Source organism: Dama dama, chromosome 20 (assembly GCF_033118175.1).
Source record: "Dama dama isolate Ldn47 chromosome 20, ASM3311817v1, whole genome shotgun sequence".
NCBI classification, from domain to species: Eukaryota; Metazoa; Chordata; class Mammalia; order Artiodactyla; family Cervidae; genus Dama; species Dama dama.
The window spans coordinates 19,618,600-19,642,708 of record NC_083700.1 but is presented as its reverse complement, the minus strand read 5'-3'; positions in this window follow the sequence as shown (position 1 = coordinate 19,642,708).

Sequence of the window (24,109 nt, the reverse complement as noted above, 5' to 3'; positions counted from 1 at the left end):
TATATTAATAATATATGTAAAGCACATGATTTTGTATTCCCAGTTCATAAAATGTTAGTTTTATACTCTTTCCCTTTTAAGACAGATTATTAAAATCATCAGTTTACCATGTCATGGTAGGCCAGCTCTTTGAGAATCAAGCTTCTTCGCTGTAAAGCTCATTGAAGAATCTCTTAAATGAACTGCCATTTCTTAAATGAACCCACCTAGTGGGAGGGAAGTTCCCAAGATAGACAACTGGTTCCTGTTCTCAATGCATATCTATCTTGCATAAAAAAACTGGACCATTAAGACTTTGCTTTAGTATGAATCTGTCTCCCAGAAATTGATTACATATGAGTGCACAGAAAAAAATTGACTTTATTTTCTGGATTTGGATGCAGACCCTGGATAAGTTACTGAGATCTGTAAGATTCTACCCTCAAGAGCTAGTCTACCCCTTTCTCTTTTCTTTTTTTTTTCTAGGTGAAATATTACAATTCTTAAATTTTGGAGTCATAATAAGGAGAAGAGGAATAGTATGAAAAATTTGACTTAGGTATACAATGAGGTATTTATTTGAAATTTTTTGCTTTATCTCAATTTTCTTTCTCCTGAACCCTGAAATTTAGAAGAGGTAAAGAATAAGGTTGAGATATTGCCTGGTAAAAGGGTCAGATTTGGTCCTCATCCTTGTCAACTTAGATGTGCACTGACGTTGGTGTCTCGAGTTACTTAGATTCAGGAAAGCTGTTTCTCTGTAACTAACCTAACCAGGTCTGAAACATGAAATTAGAATGCCACCTTTTTAATTTCCAATCATAAATGTGCTATCAGAAACACTGATTGTCTTTATTTTTAAAATTTATTATTTATTTATTTTTGACTGCACTGGGTCTTTGTTGCTGCTGAGGCTTTTCTCTAGTTGTAGAGAGTGAGGGCTCATCTCTAGTTGTGGTGTATGGGTTTCCCATTGCGGTGGCTTCTCATTGCGGTGGCTTCTCTTGTTGCAGAGTATGGGCTCTAGGCACACAGGCCTCAGTAGTTGCGGTACACTGGCTTAGTTGCCCCGCGGTATGTGGAATCTTCTCGGACCAGGGCTTGAACCTGTGTCCACTGCATTGGCAGATGGAGCCTTAACCACTGGACCACCAGAGAAGTCCTTAGGTGTCCTTTTAAATCTGATTAATCAATGCTTCCTCCTTTGGGGAAAATAACAGGAAGCCAGCGTTTCAGAAGTCTCCCTGGTGAGTTTCAAGTCTGAAACACACAGGTGGTTGTATGATTTGGATGGTGAATCTCATTAGGTGTTGATTCATTTATTTCAGCCATATGTCAGTGGAGTAGCTTGTCAGAACACTTTCTTCCTTAAATGGTCTTTGATGGCATGCTCACGTTGATATTTGTGTCCTTCTTTTTGTGCAATATTGAATAATTATGGCTTATAAATAAGTGTAGGGAATAATACAATAATATATATCAACTTGCTTAAGAAAACTTTTGGACTTGTTTTTTCTTTCAGTCCCATTTTCATCCCTCTCTCCAGAGGTAACTGCTGTTCTGAATCTGGTGTTTCATTCCCATAAAGACTTTTATATTTACCAAATATGTGTTAGCTACAAATAATAATTAAGTTAACACATATTTGACAAATAATAATGGACTTCCCTTATAGCTCAGTTGGGAAAGAATCTGCCTGCAATTCAGGAGCCCTGGGTTCGATTCCTTGGTCAGGAAGATCCCCTGGAGAAGGAAATGGCAACCCACTCCAGTATTCTTACCTGGAGAATCTCAGGGACAGAGGAGCCTGGCGTGCTACAGTCCATGGGTCGCAAGAGTCAGACACTACTTAACGACTAAATACCACCACAAATAATAATATAGATATTATGATGTGTATTGTAAGACTTTATAAAGGGTAACACACAGTATACAGATGTTTTACAGTTTTTTCATGTAATGTTTATATTTTGGGGACTTCTCCATATTGAGATACACAGATAGTCCCTGAATTACAGTGTTTTGGCTTATACTTTTTTCAGCTTTGTGATGGTTTGAAAATGATAAGCCTTCAGCGGAAACTGTTCTTTGAATTTTGAATTTAGATCTTTCCCTAGGCTAGTGCCATGTGGTACATTCTCTCTAGGTGCTCGTCAGTGGCAGGGAGCCATAGCTTCTGGGCAGCTATGCAATCATGAGGGTAAACAACTGATACAACCATTCTGTTTTTCTCTTTCAGTAAAATATTCAATAAATTACACGTAATGTACTATAATTTGTTATAAAATAGGCTTTGTTTTAGATGATTTTGCTCAGCTAAAGACTAATATAAGTGTTCCAAGCATATTTAAGGTAGGCTAGACTAAGCTATGATGTTTGGTAGAATAGGTGTATTAAATGCATTTTCAGTGTAATGTGTTTAACCTTAAAATGATTTTATTGAGAAGTAGCTCCCATAATAAGTTGAGGAAGATTGGAATATACTTAGGAGCGGAAAACTTTTCCCTTCTTCCCTTCTAGTTTCTGTGGCTAGCCTAATAATTAAGTTGATATAAGATAGATTAACTGGAGAAAAATAATTTTAATTTCATATATATGGGAGTTCCATAAAAATATGAGACTCAAAGGCAGTCAGGCAGTTGAGGCTTTTATAACTGTTCTGAGCAAAGGAAAGGAGGGTGTTGTGCTGTGCTGTGTTCAGTTGGGCAGATGTGTCCAACGCTTTGCTACCCCATGGACTGTAGCCTGCCAGCCTCCTCAGTCCATGGAGTTCTCCAGGCAGGAATGCTGGAGTGGGTAGCTGTTCCGATCTCCAGGGGATCTTCCAGACCCATGAATTGAACAAAGGGTCTTCTGCATTGCAGTTGAACTACCAGGGAAGCCCAGAGACGAGGGTAGGGGACTTCAAAGGGAGGAAGACAATTCACAAGAAGATGAGAAGAGCAAATGTTTGGTAAACAAATGTCTTCCAGGCCATGTAGATAAGTCTTCCTGATGCAAAAAGTTATCTCTGCTAATAGCTTTGATTCTAGTATAGGCCTTGTGAAAAGTGAAAGTGTTAGTCACTCAGTTGTGTCTGACTCTTTGCAACCCCATGGACTGTAGCCCACCAGGGTCCTCCGTCCATAGAATTCTCCAGGTGAGAATACTGGAGTGGGTTGCCATTCCCTTCTCCTGGGGATCTTCCCAACCCAAGGATTGAACCTGGCTCTCTTGTATTACAAAAGATTCTTCACTGTCTGAGCCACTCGAGAAGCCCCAATAGGCCCTGTACCTAAACTCTTTTAGACAGTTAAAGGGAGAGGCAAAAACAAACAAAACCCAGACAAGGAGCTCCTCCTGAGTCAGTTAGGCCTTGATTACCTTCAGCTCAGAATAATCCATATGCCAATGTAGCATAATTTTTGGTGCTGTATTCTGTACTCCCTCCACCCCTGCCTCAGGTATACCTCATTAATTTTAATTGTTGTATAGAATTCTAGTGTATGGATATATCACAATTGATTTATCTATTCTTCTGTTGAACTTTTAAGTTATTTGCAACATTTTTTGACTCTCGTGTCATTGCCAAATTCCTTCCTAAGTGGTTACCAACGTAGATCTTCATTGCTCAGTATCCTCTCCAATGTTTTATGCCAGAATAATTTTTTTGTAACCTGATTGGGATGAAATGATATTTCATTATATCTTAATTTTATGTGTCTCTGAGCATTGTTTTAAAAATGCCACTTGGCTGTTAAAATTTCTATTTTGGTGAACTTTCTTTTTATAAGTTTTCCTGTTTTTCCCCACCATACAAAGAACCATCACCATACAAAGAACTTATAAATATCAAATTAGGGGAAGAACTGACTCATTTGAAAAGACCCTGATGCTGAGAAAGATTGAGGCAGGAGGAGAAGGGGACAACAGAGGGTGAACTGGTTGGATGGCATCACCGACTCAATGGACATGACTCTGAGTAAACTCTGGGAGTTGGCGATGGACAGGGAGGCTTGGCATGCTGCAGTCCAGGGGGTCACAAAGAGTCGGACATGACTGAGTGACTGAACTGAATTAAAGAAATTGCCATACTATTTTTCAAAATGAATATGTCATTTTACTTTTCACCAGTAATACCAGATCTTGGTATTGCCCACATTTTAAATTTTGGCCATTCAAGTGTTTGTGTGGTAGTATCTTATTATGTTTTAATTTGCATTTCTCTGGTGACTAAGGACATTGAGCATCATTTCAGATGCTTATTGGTCATTTTGTTTGGTAAGTGTCGAATCAGATCTTTTGCTCATTTTAAAACTGAGCTGTTTGTCTTGTTTTTGAATTAAAAAATATTTGTATATTCTGGGTTATTTGTGAAGGACAGGGTCTTGGACAATGACTATTTAAGTTAGTTTCTAGTATGACCACCTGTGTGTAAGAGTGAACTGAAGCAGAGATGAGACAAACCTCAGTATTTCATCATCATTATTTATTGTTAGTTTTAATGCAGTCGGTTATTTGAATCCAGAGACTTGAAACAAATATGCTACAGTCAAACTAAGAAACTATAAAGTAGTGGCTGACAGTATTTTGTTCCATTGCTGTATAAACGATATTTTCCTCTCAGGAAGGCCAGTGAACTACAGAGGTAGTTTGGAGCCATTGTGTTTTCATGCTCTTATTCTTCTAATTCTTTTTTTTAACCTGGAGAAAATTCTTAGTAGTAGGGGTCAAAATCTTTCTTGCTGAAACCAAGTCAGAGCTAGCATTTAGTTCCTTCAATCCTTCATCCCTGCCCTTTAAGAAAAAAATGCTGTCACTCACAGGTTAGGGAGAAGCATCTGGTGCCAATTTTTAATGCCTCTTGTTAGTTTATTCATTAAAAATGCAGCTAAGAAAAGGAGCTTGGTGGTTTTGATAAGCAAAGATGTTATCAATGCTACATATTTGCTTTTAGGGTCTTTTCTGACACCACCCATTGTGGAGCATACAGAAAATTATGGTCCATGTTGCTATAACAGAAGCTTTGGCTTGAGAACTGGTAACACATTTATTATTTTTTGCTCTTTAGAGATGAAAGATTAGTTTTGGCATCATATGATGAGTAAGGAGCTGTCAAAAACACACCTCAGCTAAACCCCAAGCTCCTTAAATGTTTTGCATTATTCTTCTGAATTTATTTTCATACATCATTTATTCAACTCTGTATTTCCTAGCAAAGTAGTCCCCATACCCTACATCCTTTTGAAGGAACACAATAACAAGAAATTAAGTACAGTTACATGTTTAAAAGGAAAAGACAGAAATAGATATGTCTACTTTTAGAAAGAAGTTTTGTAATGAATTGCTTGTATGTAAGTTTCATATTTTTAAAAATACTACTTGAGTTAGCTTCACTTCTATTTACTATTCATCACTTGAATTAGCACCTCTGCTCTTGGACATACTCATAGAGTGGAGTGCTGCTCCGTAACTTGTAGAAACTTGAGTTTGTGTCTCTCCCTCCATAGTGACCTCCTTCTCTCTGGTAATATTTGCCACCTTGTCTATTATCCTCCTTGCATATTAACAATGTATTGCTAGTGTTAGATCTAGATTCTCCACAGGATGGTGTAAACTGTCTAAAGCCACAACTTGAGGAGCTTTCCTCTTGTCTATAACTACCTCCTGGTTGCCCTTCATTACAGTTTGAATAGCTGTAGCCAGATTCCGTTTGACCCTGGCTGCATCCTTGGCTTTGTTGCCTACATGTTTCCGATTGTCCACAAATACTCTCATATCCATCAGACTTGCTACTTGTTGGGCTGCAACTCCTACTTCTTTCTTTTTGACTGTACCCTGACCATTCCTGGCTGTTTCTTCTTGATTGATTGGGAGTTGAGCCTATTTGGGGTCTACTATACCCACCATGAGTTCCACTTGAACTTGACCTACATCTCCCTTGTAATTCATATTGCTCATAGCTAGAACACTGACCAGATCCAGAACCACATTGTCCAGAGCTAGATGAGTGACATGAACTAGTCCCAGGTTGTTCAGAGGTAGAACACTGACCCAAGCCCGATCCATGTTGACTCTGGGTAGAACATTGACCTGAGCCAGATCTGTGTTGACTGTAGCTAGAAGACTGACTCCATCCAGACCCGAATTGGCTGTGACTAGAGGACTGACTTGAGCCAGTGCCACACTGGACATGGCCAGAAGACTGTCCTAATCCAGACCTCTGTTGACTACAATGAGAAGATTGATCTAATCCAGACCCACATTGGCCATAGCTAGAAGACTGACCTGATCCAGATATCTGTTGACCATAACTGGAAGACTGACCTGATCCAGATCCACCATAGCTTGATGATTGTCCTGAAGTAGACCCATGGTGTCTATATGTAGAGGACTGACCTAAGCCAGATTCATGTTGACCAAAGCCAGATGACTGTCTTGAGCTAGAACCATGCTGACCAAAACTAGAAGACTGACCTGAGGCAGATCCATGTCGTTTGCGGCCAGAAGACTGACTTGAACCATATTGACTTGAGCCATGTTGACCATAGCTGGAAGACTGACCTAAGTTAGATCCCTGTTGGCTGCAGCTTGATGACTGTCCTGAAGTAGAACCATGTTGTCCATAGCTAGATGACTGACCTAAACCAGAGCCATGCTGACCAAAGCCAGATGACTCTCTCGAGCTAGAACCATGCTGACCAAAACTAGAAGACTGACCTGAGCCAGATCCATGTCGGCTGTGGCCAGAAGACTGACTTGAGCCAGATCTGTGTCTTCTGTGGCTGTAAGATTGACCTGAGCCATATTGACTTGAACCATGTTGACCATAGCTGGAGGACTGACCTAAGTTAGATCCCTGCTGGCCACAGCTTGATGACTGTCCTGAAGTAGAACCATGTTGCCCATAGCTAGAGGACTGACCTAAACCAGATCCATGTTGACCAAAGCCAGATGACTCTCTTGAGCTAGAACCATGCTGACCAAAGCTAGAAGACTGACCTGAGCCAGATCCATGTTGGCTGTGGCCAGAAGACTGACTTGAGCCAGACCTGTGTCGGCTGTGACCAGAATACTGACTGTACTGACTGGAGCTATATTGACTTGAGCCACATTGACCATGGTTGGAGGACTGACCTAAGTTAGATCCCTGCTGGCCACAGCCTGATGACTGTCCTGAAGTAAAACCATGTTGCCCAAAGCTAGAGGATTGACTTAAGCCAGAGCCATGCTGACCAAAGCCAGATGACTCTCTTGAGCTAGAACCATGCTGACCAAAGCTAGAAGACTGACCTGAGCCAGATCCATGTCGACTGTGGCTAGAAGATTGACTTGAGCCATACTGACTTGAACCATGTTGACCATAGCTGGAGGACTGACCTAAGTTAGATCCCTGCTGGCCACAGCTTGATGACTGTCCTGAAGTAGAACCGTGCTGTCCATAGCTAGAGGACTGACCTAAGCCAGATCCATGTTGACCAAAGCCAGATGACTCTCTTGAGCTAGAACCATGCTGACCAAAGCTAGAAGACTGACCTGAGCCAGATCCATGTCGACTGTGGCTAGAAGATTGACTTGAGCCATACTGACTTGAACCATGTTGACCATAGCTGGAGGACTGACCTAAGTTAGATCCCTGCTGTCCACAGCCTGATGACTGTCCTGAAGTAGAACCGTGCTGTCCATAGCTAGAGGACTGACCTAAGCCAGATCCATGTTGACCAAAGCCAGATGACTCTCTTGAGCTAGAACCATGCTGACCAAAGCTAGAAGACTGACCTGAGCCAGATCCATGTCGACTGTGGCCAGAAGACTGACTTGAGCCAGATCTGTGTCTGCTGTGGCTATAAGACTGACTTGAGCCATATTGACTTGAGCCCCATTGACCATAGCTAGACGACTGACCTAAGTTAGATCCCTGCTGTCCACAGCCTGATGACTGTCCTGAAGTAGAACCATGTTGCCCATAGCTAGAGGACTGACCTAAACCAGATCCATGTTGACCAAAGCCAGATGACTCTCTTGAGCTAGAACCATGCTGACCAAAGCTGGAAGACTGACCTGAGCCAGATCCATGTTGGCTGTGGCCAGAAGACTGACTTGAGCCAGATCTGTGTCTGCTGTGGCTATAAGACTGACTTGAGCCATATTGACTAGAGCCATGTTGCCCATAGCTAGAGGACTGACCTAAGTTAGATCCCTGCTGTCCACAGCTTGATGACTGTCCTGAAGTAGAACCATGTTGCCCATAGCTAGAGGACTGACCTAAGCCAGATCCATGTTGACCAAAGCCAGATGACTCTCTTGAGCTAGAACCATGCTGACCAAAGCTAGAAGACTGACCTGAGCCAGATCCATGTTGGCTGTGGCCAGAAGACTGACTTGAGCCAGACCTGTGTTGACTGTGACCAGAATACTGGCTTGAGCCATGTTGACCATAGCTAGAGGAGTTAGATCCATGTTGGCCACAGCTTTGTGACTGTCCTGAGGTGGAACCATGTTGTTCATAGCTAGAAGATTGACCTAAGCCGGTTCTATGCTGATTAAATCCAGAAGACTCTCCTGAGCCAGACCTGTGTTGTCTAAAGCCAGAAGACTGACCTGAACCAGTCCTTTGTTGGCCATAGCTAGATGTCTGACTTGATTCAGACCTATGCTGGCCATGATTAAGAGATTGACTTAATCCAGAACTGTGTTGGCCACAGCTGGATGACTGACCTGACCCAGATCCATATTGACCACAGCTAGTAGAGTGACCTAAGCTAGGTCCATGTTGGCAGTTTGGTGACTGTCTTGAAGTAGAACTATGCTGTTCATAGCTAGAGGATTGACCTATGCCAGTTCCGTGGTGACTAAAGCCAGAAGACTGACCTGAGCTAGATCTATGTTGTCCATAGCAAGAGGATTGACCTGATCCAGACCCATGTTGGATACTGCTAGATGGGTGTCCTGAGCCTGACCTGTGTTGGCCATAACTAGATACCTCACTCGAACTAGAAGTAGAACAGTTTCCTTGTTCTTCACAATTTCCTGATTGATATCCTTCATTTGATTCATGCCATCTCTCCTGAGAAGGCTGGCCTGAGCCATAGCCATGACCATAACCAGCAGGCTCATTTGAATTTGACCAATGGCCTTGTCCTCCACAACTCCCTGAGATGAATCCATGATGCTCCTTACTAGGTGACTGGCTTGATTTTTTCTTATGTTGTCTATTCCCCACATATTCATTTGAGTCAGACCAGTTTTGATCAGAACTGAAAGACTGATCCTCTGAGTGGCTCACATGCCCTTGTTCTCCATAAGTGCCTGACCAATTTCTTGAGTTTGATCTTGTTCCATGGTTGCTTGAATGAGTATAACCAACTTCTTCACTCCTAGACCTTTTGTGCTGATGAGAGCCATGCTTGTTTTTCTTGCTACCCTTGGAGTGGCCTGAATTTGACTCCCTCCTTCTTTCCCTAAAGCTTTGCCTGTCCCCAGAACTAGACAAGCCTCCTTGATGCCCAGTTATTCTGGAGCTGGACCTAGACCTGTGTCGAATGCTACCTCTTGAGCCTCTGGAATGGGAATCATTCTCTCCTTCATGCCAACTTAAGTTACTGGAAGATGAATTTTGCCCTTCATCCTCTTCTGCTTCACTCTGTTCCTCTTGGTCCTGGTGACTGTGACCTCTTTGCTTTGACCCTGAAGCTTGGCAGTAATCTTTGCTGACGATTTTATTACAGGCCCGAGTCAGCTTGAATATCATCAGAAGATACTCAGTAAATTCTACTTTCTTGTTATGGTCTTGATCTAGATTTTGCATGATGATATCTACAGTGTCTGGATCATCTGGATTCTGTATAGGAACAAAGTACAAAAGGAAGCTCTGTGAGTGTGCGGCACACACTGAGCTAACCAATTGAAGGAAGACTGTAGAAATGTGAGTACTTAGCTTAATTAAGTGGAACTCAGTCTCATAGTCCTTTAGGCTGGACTGCCCTATTCTGGGCAGAAAGAGAGAAAGTAATATGCACTGAAGACCTAGAAGAGGATGCAACTGGGTATGACAAGGAACAGGGAATTATTTTTTAAGGAATGGGTCAAATGAATGTGATTAGCTAATTTATAAATAATAACAACCACTGGGGTTCAAGGATGGTTAATGAGAGGAAGTGATGTCTTTTGAATGATAGGCTGGATTAGTCAAATAAAGAGGTGGGGAAAGGGGAGGGGAGAAAGGCTGTTGCAGACAGGGAACAATATGAACAGAGAGCTGGAGTTGAAAGGAAGCATGGCCCATACAAGGAACTGAGAGATTCGGGATTGCTAAATGTGGAGTCTCAGTAGTCAAGAGATATGGCTGGAGAGATAAATCAGGACTAGATCATGCATTTTGAGTTGTGTTAAGGAAATTTGGGATTTTAGAGCTGGGAACTGTGAAGGATTTTGAGTTGAGTTGTGAAATTATTTGATTTGCATATAATGCTGAGCTTGGAAGTAGAAGGTGGTCTGAACCAAACGACTAGTAATAGTGATGAAGAGAAATGAGCTGTTGAGAGACTGTTGGTGAATTTTATGGGGGTTGGAGGGTGGAGGATCCTGCTGAGAGAGAAAGCCAAGAATGGCACCAGATTATGCCTTGGTTGAAGAGGAATAAGGAGTTTAGAGGGGAAGATGATGAGTTTTGCATCTGGTATCAAATTTAAGACCTCCATAGGAATCCAAATAAAACTATTCAGTACACAGCTTGATTAAATGAATTGAAGATCAAGAGCTAGATCTAAGTTTACAAATACTTACTCCTTAGCTAACATTAGAGGGTGGTAGTTACTTTATTTTATGATTTAAGAGTAACATGCTAATTTCCTGAACTCAGAAGCATTATTATGCCAGAATCTCAGAAATGAACAGTGGTCAGGATATCTGAAGAAAGGCAAAGAAAGGGAAGAAGATAAATTTCATCTATTTTGAAGTATTTCTGAGAACCAACTCAGTTTCTTTCTAGAAGAATTATTCACACAGGACATTATTTAATCCATGGATTTTCCCCTATTGTTTAGTAGGATCACTTCCCTTGGACATGTTATGGAAAAATTACAAATCAACTTTTGACCTTACTGCAAGCCTGTGCTAAACTCTGTTCTTTATCACCAAGTAGGAAAAGTCCTCTATGGGTTTGACATCTATGACAAAAAGGTAGGAAGGGGTGATGAAAAGAATTGCAGCTGTGTTCATTCCTGACATGGAGTTCTTACCTTCAGAATTTGACCAAACTCATTTTCCAAAAGTTCTTTCAGTTCTGCCTTGTTCAACATGTCACACTCCCCATCCTGGTTGGCATATTGGTAGAAAATATCGATGACAGTAACAATGCTTTGTAGGAGTTTTGACATCCTTTTGTAAATTCAAATTAACCTAGAGGGAAAATAAGGACAGAGATCCACCTATTATTATCCTTTTCTCATGTTTAAATAGATAAGTAGAGTTATTTGTAATAATTGTACAGCATTAGTCAGCCATAATTAATTTCATCCTGTCATAATCAAGAACCAATCCAGAGTTGAAGGACTGGTTCAACCCATGTAGCAAGAAAGTGATGTCATTAGGAACAGTGTCTCTTCTTTCTACACCTGAATTAATGCAGCAGCAATCACTTTCTGTTTCTGGCTCCCTGCTTCTACCAGGGATAATTTTAAGAGCTTTGTTGTGGAGCTATAGGAATACTAGGTGCTCAAGTCTGTCCACTTCCTCAGTTTCTCTCTAGATCCAAACCCTCACTCTAGGGAAGGACAGCCCCATCATCTTTGTTTGTGCCTGACTCTAGCTGAGAGGCACCAGGACTCACTTGGATGCTCAAGACTCTAGGCCAGAGGAAGTAGACAAAGTAGGCAAAGCCAACCAGTATGGAGCTAGGGGCTGTTGCTATGAGGCTCAGCTTCTGTTTTTATTCTTTAAGCAGGACTGACCCTTAGGCTTCAGGCTTCCCAAGTGGTCCGGTGAGTGGTAAAGAATCTTCTTGCCAGTGCAGGACACCCAGGAGACGTTAGTGCAATCCCTGGGTCAGAAAGATTCCCTGGAGGAGGAAATGGCAACCTACTCCAGTATTCTTGCCTGGAGAATCCCATGGACAGAGGAGCCTGACAAGCTACAGACCATGGGGTAGCAAAGAGTTGAGTGTGACAGGATGATGAGCATGACTCTCAAGCTTTACACCAAAGAGAAAAATCTCAAAGGAGGCAACTGTCCTGGTGGATAACTTGAGCCTTGTGATCTTTAAGGAAATGACCCCAAAGAAGGAGGTACTACTCGTCTCAGTCTTCACTTTCCTCCTCAACAAAGTTAAACTTACACCAAAGTTCCCCCAAGTATGTATTTTAAAAAGGATCCTGGTACCCAGAGCTTGTTTGCCTTAGAGCATGTCATGGATTCTCATAATTTATACCCCTAAATGCTCCTCACTTACCTGGTTCACCAGAGGAACAAGTAGGATGGAGGCTGAAGTAGCTTACAGGGTGCTGCTAGTGGGGATAGTGGCCTTTTTATAGAAGGAATAATGGTCTATCTTAGGGAGGAGCTGCTCTCTTTGAGATGTCCTAATTCATTCCCAAACAAGTCCAGTTCCACCTCCATCTCCACCTTCTCACTTCCTCACTCACCCACCTGAGATTGCGTTAGCAGTTCCCAAATCTGGGCTAGTACCAACCCCACCTGCCAGAGACCTCTTTGCTGTTCAACAAGGTTGAAGCATAATGTGTTGATAAGGAATTATCAACTTTAATTGAAGTTGAATGGAGTGTGTGCAGGGACATCAGAGACAAAATGTTGATAAATCATGAAATCTGATCTTTAGAAAGAACCCCGAAGATCATCTAGTCAAATTGTCTTTTTTAAACTTGTTTTCTTCTATAAAATTCCAGTCAAGGTGTCACCTATGATATTATTACCTCTTGGAATGGATAATGACTGCAGAGGCTCTTTTATCTCTTTACTTAAGTCTATTTATGAGACCTTAGTGTGTGCCTGTGTGTGTGTGCTAAGCTGCTCAGTCATGCCCAACTCTTTGTGACCCCATGCAGTGTAGCCACCAGGCTCCTCTGTCCATGGAATTCTCTACTGGAGTTGGTTGCCATGCCTTTCTCCAGGGGATCTTCCTGACCTAGGGATCGAACCTGGCTTTCCTGCATTGCAGGTGGATTCTTTACCGTCTGAGACCTTAGTGGCCATTCATAAATGCAACTTTCACTCAAGCAGTATCTAACCTTGCAAAGAAATCCAAGCTCTTTCTAGCATTGGTATCCAGAGTTCCTCATAATCTGGACTGCGGCCACTCTGTAATCGCATCTGTTTACTCCCTATTCTTTGTGCTCAACCAGTAATTAACTTCATAAACATTCCTGAATGTATCATACTATTTCATACGTATATTTTGGAATATCTTTTGTTGTTATCTGCTTGGCAAACTGCTATTCATTTTTGAACCTTACCTTTCATATTCTGTAGGAAATCTTTCCTGAATTACTTGAGAGAGATATATAATTTTATCCCTTATTCATAATTTTAACATTAATCACACACTATCATAGTCTTTTAAAATTGTCTTACTATGTAATTAATATTTAATAAAATTAGAAAATATAGATAAATATAGAAAGGTTAATGAAAATGCATGTACTCTTATTGCTCAGAAATAGCTGCCATTAATTAGTTGGTGCATATCCTTTCATACACACACGTATGTATTTGTCCGTGTGCCTTTGTCACTTCCAGGCTATGAACTCCTTAGAACAGAGAACACGCTTTATATAATCCCTGTGTCATTTGGAGACACAGCACATTGGTTGGCACATAAAGGTCCCCATAGATGTCTGTCAAATTGAATTGAAAGAGGAGTAAGGCTCATCTGTAGTGATCTGCACTGATCTCTTCTGCTTTTTCACAGGTTAGGGTCTGCCCTCTCTCCTCCTCTGTTCACTTCAGAGGACATGATTTTACCTGGATATAAACCGAATCTTAACTGAATCTTCCTTTACATTAGGAATTGTCCCTGAAGGCTTTTCTCTACACTCCGTCTGTTGGAAATGTATAGTACAAGTCTCACTGAAGCTAGGTGAAGTGACACAGACTTACAACTTACACAATATGATCATCAGGGATTGGGAAGGAGTGGTAGCAACTATTGGGAAATGATAAATTATATGATTCCAAATTCAACCACTATTAGGCTGCATGCTTTGTTCTAAGTGTTACTCAGAGGGCTGCAGAGTCAGTATCCATTCTGTGGCCATGTTTCCTCTGGATGCCTGATTTGGACCAGGTTGTCATGCTTCATCAGAGGTGTGACTGAGACTGTGGAATTGCAGGGGAGGTGGAATCTGTTGAGGGCTAATTTTCCGCAGGAGCTGGCTGTCATCACAGAGGGAAGAAAGCATGGTGGGTGAAACATGTTTCTGGGGCCAGTGCTCTCCTGCAGGAGGGGTTGGCAAGCTTTTCTGTAAAGGATCAGGTATTAAATATTACAGGCTTGTAGACCGGGTGGACTTTGTTGCAACTACTCACCTCTGTTCTTGTAGCATGAAAGCATCATAGATGATGTGCAAACAGATCAGCATGGCTGTGTTTCAATAAAACCTATTGATTGACTTGACCCTTAAATTTCATAATTTCACATGTGACACATTTTTTTTTTTCCAAACCCTTAAGAGTGTAGAAAGCGTTCTTAGCTTGTGTGCCATTTTTAACAAATTGGTGATGCCCTATGTATGGCCTGTGGGCTGTAGTTTGCCTCCTGCTGGCCCTGTTCTGTATTTGCTTGCCAAGAAAGCAGAGGAGAATCTAAAGGGAAGAGAAGGGCTGGGAAGTGTGGGACATCGGAACCACAAACAGTTGGGAGAGAAAAGTGTGTATGTCTGTGAAAGTCAGCATACATGAGGTGGCAGGAAGGGGAACAAGCTGATTGTTCAAAGGTGGTAAATTTTGACTTGATATAAGGGAGAAACTTTTAACATCTGTGTTGGCTGAAAGTGCAGTGAGCTTTTTACAAAGTAATTGCATTTATTGTCAGGAGTATTAAAGGAACTTTCATGTATCATGTAGCAGTTTTAATCCTTTCAGTACTTTATTTTCTGATTTTCTTCCAAAATCAACAACCAGTATTTGATGAGCTTTACTTCTCAGTTTATTGTCACGAGAAAACAGGCATGGTCAGTGCCTTTTGGCCTCTCGTCTACCTTTTGAGAATTACTAATGTAAGAGCTGGAATGATTGTCACAGAAGTCCTTTCTAAAACTGAGATTTGTGATTTTACTAGAGTAGGTTCTTTACATTAACAGGGTGGGCATGAAGTCCCTTTCCTCCATCCACCATCAGTTTGGTTGTTGGTTTTCCCCTTGGAGGTGACCGGATTCAGGAGAAGAGATTTCTTAAGGTAAGTGACATGTTCTAGGTTTTTCAGTGCCTTATGTGTTGGCAGAAGAAAAAAATTACATTGCCGTTTATGCCAAGCCTGGTGCTCTGTGCCCTTATGTACTTCATTCTGTCAATCCTCACAACAACCATTTGATGTGGGTAATATTACCTACATTTTTCAGATGAAAAAACTGAAGTTCAAAAACAAAACTCATTTCTAGTCACTCAGTTATTAAGTGGAAAAGGACGTTTCAAACTCAAATTTGTTTCTTCCTTTTATAGCTAGGGAATGGGGACTTTTTTTTCCTTTTATTGGAAAAGAAAGGGTGTGAAGGACAGTTCATGAGGACTCTAATTTTAACTTAAAAAAAAACCAACCAACAAACAAAAAGACCGGTGAGGATAAAAGGTGAGTTTTCTTCCCATCCCTGTTCAGTCACATTTTCACCCTTGTCTGCAAGGCGCACTGTTCCTATAGCGCCATCTGCTGAGTCTGATGGAAATGCTAGGGAAAGCCTCCTTGTCCTTTCTTTTACCCTCAAATCCTCAAGTAATTTCTGAGTGTTCTTTAAAGTTTAGTGTCTTTGAATGAGGAGACTGTGTATTTGAGTATACAGCAGAGAGTGTTGCTGGTCATGATTAGGGGATAAATGGAACCAAAAGAAGTCAGCTGTAATATAAAACTGGCCAAGAAGCCTTTCCCCTATATTCTCCCCAGGTACAGGGTTAATTTGTTCTCTTCTCTCAAAAGAATAAAAAATGGATCTTATGTAATTTTATAGCTTTGTATGATATGTTGATCTATCTCTAAGCTCCAGCCCCAGACCCTGGAATATCTCTGCTTGAGAACTGGCCTTCCTTTTCCTGTTCTGTCTCAGTATTCTCTCTTTTTTTGGCCACCTGATGTGAAGAGCTGACTCATTGGAAAAGACCCTGATGCTGGGAAAGATTATGAGATGGTTGGATGGCATCACTGACGTGATGGACTTGAATTTGAGCAAGCTTCGGGAGTTTGTGATGGACAGGGAAGCCTAGTGTGCTGCAGTCCATGGGGTCGCAAAGAGCGACTGAACTGATTCTCACTTTTCTCCTTGAAGTCCTCACAAATGCTCCATTTACTGGGAATCCAGTGCTCATTCTTACTTGTATCCTCTTATTTATTCTGTTGATATCTTTCACTAGTGTGTTTCCATCTCTTTAACTTGCTATTTGATTCTCTTATTGACACGTCCATTGATAGCCTGTGTCCCTTAGTTCCTAAGTATGTGAGGCTTTCTGCATGTAGACCTGGTCCATCAATGTGGGCAGGTGAAGGAGGGTGGTTGGGAGTGCTCCCTAGGGATTCTCCAGGTGTTACAGAGGTGGCATGGGAGACCTGCTAGCATGGGAGACAGCAGAGGGGTTGTTGGAACTTCAGGTGTGGGAGAGGGTAAGCTGAGACCTTGGTCGTTGGGAGTGAGATCCAGAACCTTTGTCTTTTAGTGTGTGTGTGTGTGTGTGTGTTTTAGTGAGGGTGGAGGAGGGGCATGGGGCTGGGGAAGGGCAGAGGAAGATGGAGAGGGACTGGAAGAACAGAGGAAATGTAGTGAATCTTTTCAGTGTGAAGCTGATTGGGCCTTTCCTTTCTGACCTTTTCTCTTCCTACTTGCCCTCTCCTCATAGACTCTGCTGCTTAGAATCTGAAGCCCCACAGCTTCCTTGTTATTCTCCAGAACCTTCACGCACCCTCTTTCCTTAGGAATTTTATTTCAAGAATGTCTTCCCTCAGCCTCCACTTGGCTTAATCTTTTGTCTCCTTCAAGTCTTTGCTGAAATATCACCACCTCATAAGGCCTCCCCTGCTTGTTCTATCTGATCCATATGTCTAACATACTATACTATGGTTGGCTTATTTATTGTGTAGGGCTTTGAGCAGAGGAGGCGTGATCTGACTCACTGCTGTGCTACTTGACAGTAGGGAGATGAGGTTAAACCAGGAAGGTCAGTGAGGTGAGAGATGAGGGGATGCGAGTACCAGTCTTCTGGCCTGGGTGACTGTGTTGTTATCATACACACTGAGAAAAGCAGTGCCTGAGAGAGAGAGGGCTTGAGACGGGAGATGATGAATTGTCATCTAAGTTATCTCCATCATCTAATTCTTTCCACCCCTTCATAACTCTGCTTTCTAAGAGAGCAGTGAGCACTCCCTGTCTCGGATTTCCTTATCTTCTATTTACTTGTCAACCGTTTATGACATAAGTTTCACGATATTTTGAAGGCTCATCTCCCAGTCCTGTAAATGCTTTTGTTCTGCAAAGTTCCGTCCTTAGTTCTCAGCCTGTCTGGATCAATTTTGTTTTTAACCACTTACAAAGTTAGATAATGGATAATGAATAAGGCAAGACATAGCATTTATACTTCTTATTGGCAACTTTTATGCAGTTAGACAGTCTGAAACCAAACACTTGAAACTCCTGTCTATAAACTCAAGGCATTGCAGTCACAGTGATCTGATGATGCTGTAAGACTTAATAGGTCACCTTCGAGTCACATATATTATCAGACTTGGCAGAAACTTCAAAACTTCAGTGCTCATATTTAACTCTTATTGAATCCTGCAGTTGATGATCTTCCACCTCTGTTAGATTCAGAGTGGTCACTGGTATCAAATTAAGTTTATAACTTATTCTTGAGTTTAGTTCAGTTTAGTCACTCAGTTGTGTCCGACTCTTTGCAATCCCATGAACCACAGCACGCCAGACCTCCCTGTCCATCACCATCTGCCAGAGTCTACCCAGATCCATGTCCATTGAGTCGGTGATGCCATCCAACCATCTCATCCTCTGTCGTCCCCTTCTCCTCCTGCCCTCAGTGTTTCCCAGCATCAGAGTCTTTTCAAATGAGTCAGCTCTTTGCATCAGGTGGCCAAAGTATTGGAGTTTCAGCTTCAGCATCAGTCCTTCCAATGAACACCCAGGACTCATCTCCTTTAGGATGGACTGGTTGGATCTCCTTGCAGTCCAAGGGACTCTCAAGAGTCTTCTCCAACACCACAGTTCAAAAGCATCAATTCTTCGGGGCTCAGCTTTCTTTATAGTCCAACTCTCACATCTATACATGACTGCTGGAAAAACCATAGCCTTGACTAGATGGACCTTTGTTGACAAAGTAATATCTCTGCTTTTTAATATGCTGTCTAGGTTGTAACTTTCCTTCCAAGGAGCAAGTGTCTTTTAATTTCATGGCTGCAGTCACCATCTGCAGTGATTTTGGAGCCCCCCAAAATAAAGTCAGGCACTGTTTCCACTGTTTCCCCATCTATTTGCCATGAAGTGATGGGACTGGATGCCACGATCTTAATTTTCTGAATGTTGAGCTTTAAGCCAACTTTTTCACTCCTCTTTCACTTTTATCAAAAGGCTCTTTAGTTCTTCTTCACTTTCTGCCATAAGGGTGGTGTCATCTGCATGTCTGAGGTTTTTGATATCTCTTGAGTACCTAAAATGAAATCCTCGCCTTCCTGTCTTACCTGTTGACCTGAACTCTGAATGATTAGAAGCAGATTCTGAGTGATCAAGCCTGGGCTTGTTGTACTTTTAATCCCAAATTTCAGTGACTGGAATCAAGGCTAAATGTTCTGTTCTATTGTGTTCAAACATCCATAGTCATATTTAGCACTTCTGTAACTACCAGAAGCGCTGCTGTTTGCAGTTACAACCCAGACGCTTCCCTTTGTCTCCACTAATGACTAGTCTGTATGTGATTACACCCAAATTGGCCTTGGTTTGACTTGTCTATCTTCTGAGTGTACTATCTTCTGTCTGATTATTACTATGCCTAAATTTTTCATGGAAAGACCTTGTTGTATACATTGTTCTTTTGGCTTTGGATTCTAACTGCTCATGAGTAGATAACATTTGTTTATGACTAGACCCTGAGTTTCTAACATTGTCTTCAGAAATGTTCATGAATGGATCTTTTGGGGAGTTATTTTTTGGGGTTCTGTTTGTCCATGGCCCCTACTCACATTGTCTATAGGTTTATGTTGACTCTCTCTTTGAGTCTTCTTTACCACTTCTATGGAAAAGGAAATGGCAACCCACTCCAGTATTCTTGCCTGGGAAATCCCATGGACAGAGGAGCCTGGCAGTTTAGACTGAGCACTTCACACTGTAATGAGATGCAACTGTGGACACCCGAAATGCCTCTGAAACCGTTTCATTGTTTGGTAACACTGAGGTGGACTATGGGAAGTAAGTGACTGTCTATTCAGTCTCCTGATTGTCCATTGTCACTGGACTGAGTAAAATTAGATCTCTACTGTTTGTCTGTACTGAGTGTAGACTGCAGAGGTGAGGACTGTCTGTGAGAAGTGTCTGGAGCTCTTTCTTAAATGACTATGGCTGGGTCCATGTCTTCTTGTATCGGGCCCTGTATTGGGCCCAGATTCTCTGTGAATATATTCAAACTGCCCATGGACAGATATTTGTCTTGAGGATCTAGCACTATCTTATGATTGTCTGTGACTAGAATCTTGTTTGTCATTTTGCCAGATTTTGATTGTTTATAACTATACTCAGACTATTCATGACTTGATGCTGACTGTCTATCTCAGTTTTCTGATTGTCTTTCACTGTAACTAGATTGACTATACCTGGGCACCACTGTCTACTCATAGTGACTCCAGACTCTGTAGGTAATTGGCTGTGAGACGATCCTGAATGTCTGGAACTCTTTCCTGACTAGCCATGCTTGGATACATATCCTCTTATTGCTGACCCAGATTTTCCTGCAGAGACCCAATCTATCCAGGACTAGTTTTTGGGCCTGTTGAGATCTTGACCATCTAGAGTTGTTTCCTCTTTGACCATGGTTAGAGTGTTGTTTTCCTCTTGTGCTGGATCTCTGTTGCCTACGGCTATACTTAGACTGGTCATGCATGGATGTTGACAATTCTTCTGAATCTTCTGATTGTTCTTTACTGTCACTGGACTGACTCTAGCTGTACCCGCTGACATCCTGATGGCACACCAAGGTACTGGGTTTGACTCCCTAGTAGATGTGTAGAGATATACAGAGAAAAGCAAAAGGTAGAAGTGTAGAATTCAGTTGTAGAATTGACCTTTAGTGGTCAAGCAAAGCCAGCCAAGCATACCCAGAAGTAGTGATAATGAGGCAAGAGAAATCCTTGAGAATATGGTGTCATGGAAGCCAGGAAGATTCAGGAGGAAGAGGTCAACTGTGCTAAATGCTGCTAAGATATCAAGCAGTAAAAATGAACATTCAGTTTGGCACATGAATGTTACCCAGATGCCTTTTTGAATTTCAAGGTGTTTGTAGGCTTCAAACTTAACATGACCAAACCAGAGGGAACCATAAAAGGGACCATTGTCTATCAACTTAGTCAGAGTAAATTGTTAGAAGTCATCCTTCATTCATCTTTTCCTCATCTTCGGTGTACATCAGCAAATGCTATTGAATTTCCCTTCAAAATACCCTCCACTCATCTCCTTTTTTCCATCTTTACTGCCACTAGCCTAGTCCCAGACCACCATTTCAACTATACAGTGAAATTAATGTCCTTCTTTCTTACTACTTTATCCCACGATCTACTTTCAACACAGTATTAGCCTAAAGTTTAAAAATATAAATCAAAATGTTGCTTTCCTATTTAAAATACTGTGAGAACTTTTTTGTCATACTTAGTTGATGGCTTCTTACTAATACTCTGTGGTTGGACCCCCATCTGCCACTCCATTCTCATTTTGTACCTCTGTTCTCCCTTCTGTCACCATGCTAAAGATACACTGAGCTTTCATCTCAGAAGACTATCATGTCTTTTCACCTGTACCTTCCTGAAGACTTTGTTCTCTGACTTGGTTATTGATTCTTTGTTCTCCACATAGGTGACTTCTATTTGTAATTCTGGTCTCTGCTCAAAGAGACCTCCTCAGAGTAACTCTCCTTCCTGCCTAGATACTCTGATACATTTATTTTCTTTGAGCCTAGAATAGATCGTCAATCAGAGTAGGCACTTTTTAATACCTGTTGCAAAAGTGAACACATGAATATATTCAACTATGTAGAGTCTCCCTCCTTCATTTTTCCTTAGCACATGTTCATATTGCATCCTTTGCACACTTAGCACATTGTTCTACATATAGTATTAATGTACTAAATTATAGTTAACATTTTATGGAATTGTGTTATATGTGGAAAGTGATCTTTGTGAGGATAGTTTATTGATTTTTTTTTTTTAGTTTATTGATTTTTGTATCTCCACAGCTTATTCATCTTTGTATCTCCAACATGTATGAAAGTACCTATTCAATGGTAAAACTCAATAAATACTACCTGAATAAATGGAGTCACAAATTATAATCAGATTAATTGAATTAGAATTTAGCCATTATTAATGTAGATAATAAAGAGTCATTGGACTGGTCTCCTGAAATCAGCTTCTATCTTACTAAAGATTTATCTAAATTTTCATGTATCCCAAAGATTTTAGGAGGACACAAGAGTTTCTTGCATCTTTATTTATTTATTTTTAATAATTTTTTTTCATTTATTTTTATTAGTTGGAGGCTAATTACTTCACAACATTGCAGTGGGTTTTGTCATGCATTGACATGAATCAGCCATGGAGTTACATGTATTCCCCATCCTGATCCCCCCTCCCGAACCTCCCTCTCCACCCGATTCCTCTGGGTCTTCCCAGTGCACCAGGCCCAAGCACTTCTCTCATGCATCCAACCTGGGCTGGTGATCTGTTGCACCCTAGATAATATACATGCTGTTCTCTCAACACACCCCACCCTCGCCTTCTCCCACAGAGTCCAAAAGTCTGTTCTGTACATCAGTGTCTCTTTTTCTCTTTTGCATATAGGGTTATCATTACCATCTTTCTAAATTCCATATATATGTGTTAGTATGCTGTAATGTTCTTTATCTTTCTGGCTTACTTCACTCTGTGTAATGGGCTCCAGTTTCATCCATCTCATTAGAACTGATTCAAATGAATTCTTTTTAACAGCTGAGTAATATTCCATGGTGTATATGTACCACAGCTTCCTTATCCATTCGTCTGCTGATGGGCATCTAGGTTGCTTCCATGTCCTGGCTATTGTAAACAGTGCTGCGATGAACATTGGGGTGCATGTGTCTCTTTCAGATCTGGTTTCCTCAGTGTGTATGCCCAGAAGTGGGATTGCTGGGTCATATGGCAGTTCTATTTCCAGTTTTTTAAGAAATCTCCACACTGTTCTCCATAGTGGCTGTACTAGTTTGCATTCCCACCAACAGTGTAAGAGGGTTCCCTTTTCTCCACACCCTCTCCAGCATTTATTGCTTGTGGACTTTTGGATAGCAGCCATCCTGACTGGTGTGTAATTGTACCTCATTGTGGTTTTGATTTGCATTTCTCTGATCATGAGTGATGTTGAGCATTTTTCCTGTGTTTGTTAGCCATCTGTATGTCTTTGGAGAAATGTCTGTTTAGTTCTTTGGCCTATTTTTTGATTGGGTCATTTATTTTCTGGAATTGAGCTGCAGGAGTTGCTTGTATATTTTTGAGATTAATCCTTTGTCTGTTGCTTCATTTGCTATTATTTTCTCCCAATCTGAGGGCTGTTTTTTCACCTTACTTATAGTTTCCTTTGTAGTGCAAAAGGTTTTAAGTTTCATTAGGTCCCATTTGTTTATTTTTGCTTTTATTTCCAATATTCTGGGAGGTGGGTCATAGAGGATCCTGCTGTGATTCATGTCGGAGAGTGTTTTGCCTATGTTCTCCTCTAGGAGTTTTATAGTTTCTGGTCTTACATTTAGACCTTTAATCCATTTTGAGTTTATTTTTGTGTATGGTGTTAGAAAGTGTTCTAGTTTCATTCTTTTACAAGTGGTTGACCAGTTATCCCAGCACCACTTGTTAAAGAGGTTGTCTTTTTTCCCTTGTATATCCTTGCCTCCTTTGTCGAAGATAAGGTGTCCATAGGTTCGTGGATTCATCTTTGGGCTTTCTATTCTGTTCCATTGATCTATATTTCTGTCTTTGTGCCAGTACCATACTGTCTTGATGGCTGTGGCTTTGTAGTAGAGTCTGAAGTCAGACAGGTTGATTCCTTCAGTTCCAGTCTTCTTTCTCAAGATTGCTTTGGCTATTCAAGGTTTTTTGTATTTCCATACAAATTGTGAAATTATTTGTTCTAGTTCTGTGAAAATACTGTTGGTAGCTTGATAGGGATTGCATTGAATCTATAGATTGCTTTGGGTAGTATAGCCATTTTGACAGTATTGATTCTCCCAATCCATGAACACGGTATGTTTCTCCATCTGTTTGTGTCCTCTTTGATTTCTTTCATCAGTGTTTTATAGTTTTCTATGTATAGGTCTTTTGTTTCTTTAGGTAGATATACTCCTAAGTATTTTATTCTTTTTGTTGGAATGGTGAATGGTATTGTTTCCTTAATTTCTCTTTCTGTTTTCTCATTATTAGCGTATAGGAATAAAAGGGATTTCTGTGTGTTAATTTTATATCCTGCAACTTTACTATATTCGTTGATTAGCTCTAGTAATTTTCTGGTAGAGTCTTTAGGGTTTTCTATGTAGAGGATCATGTCATCTGCGAACAGTGAGAGTTTCACTTCTTCTTTTCCTATCTGAATTCCTTTTACTTCTTTTTTTGCTCTGATTGCTGTGGCCAAAACTTCCAACACTATGTTCAATAGTAGTGGTGATAGTGGGCACCCTTGTCTAGTTCCTGATTTCAGGGGAAATGCGTTCA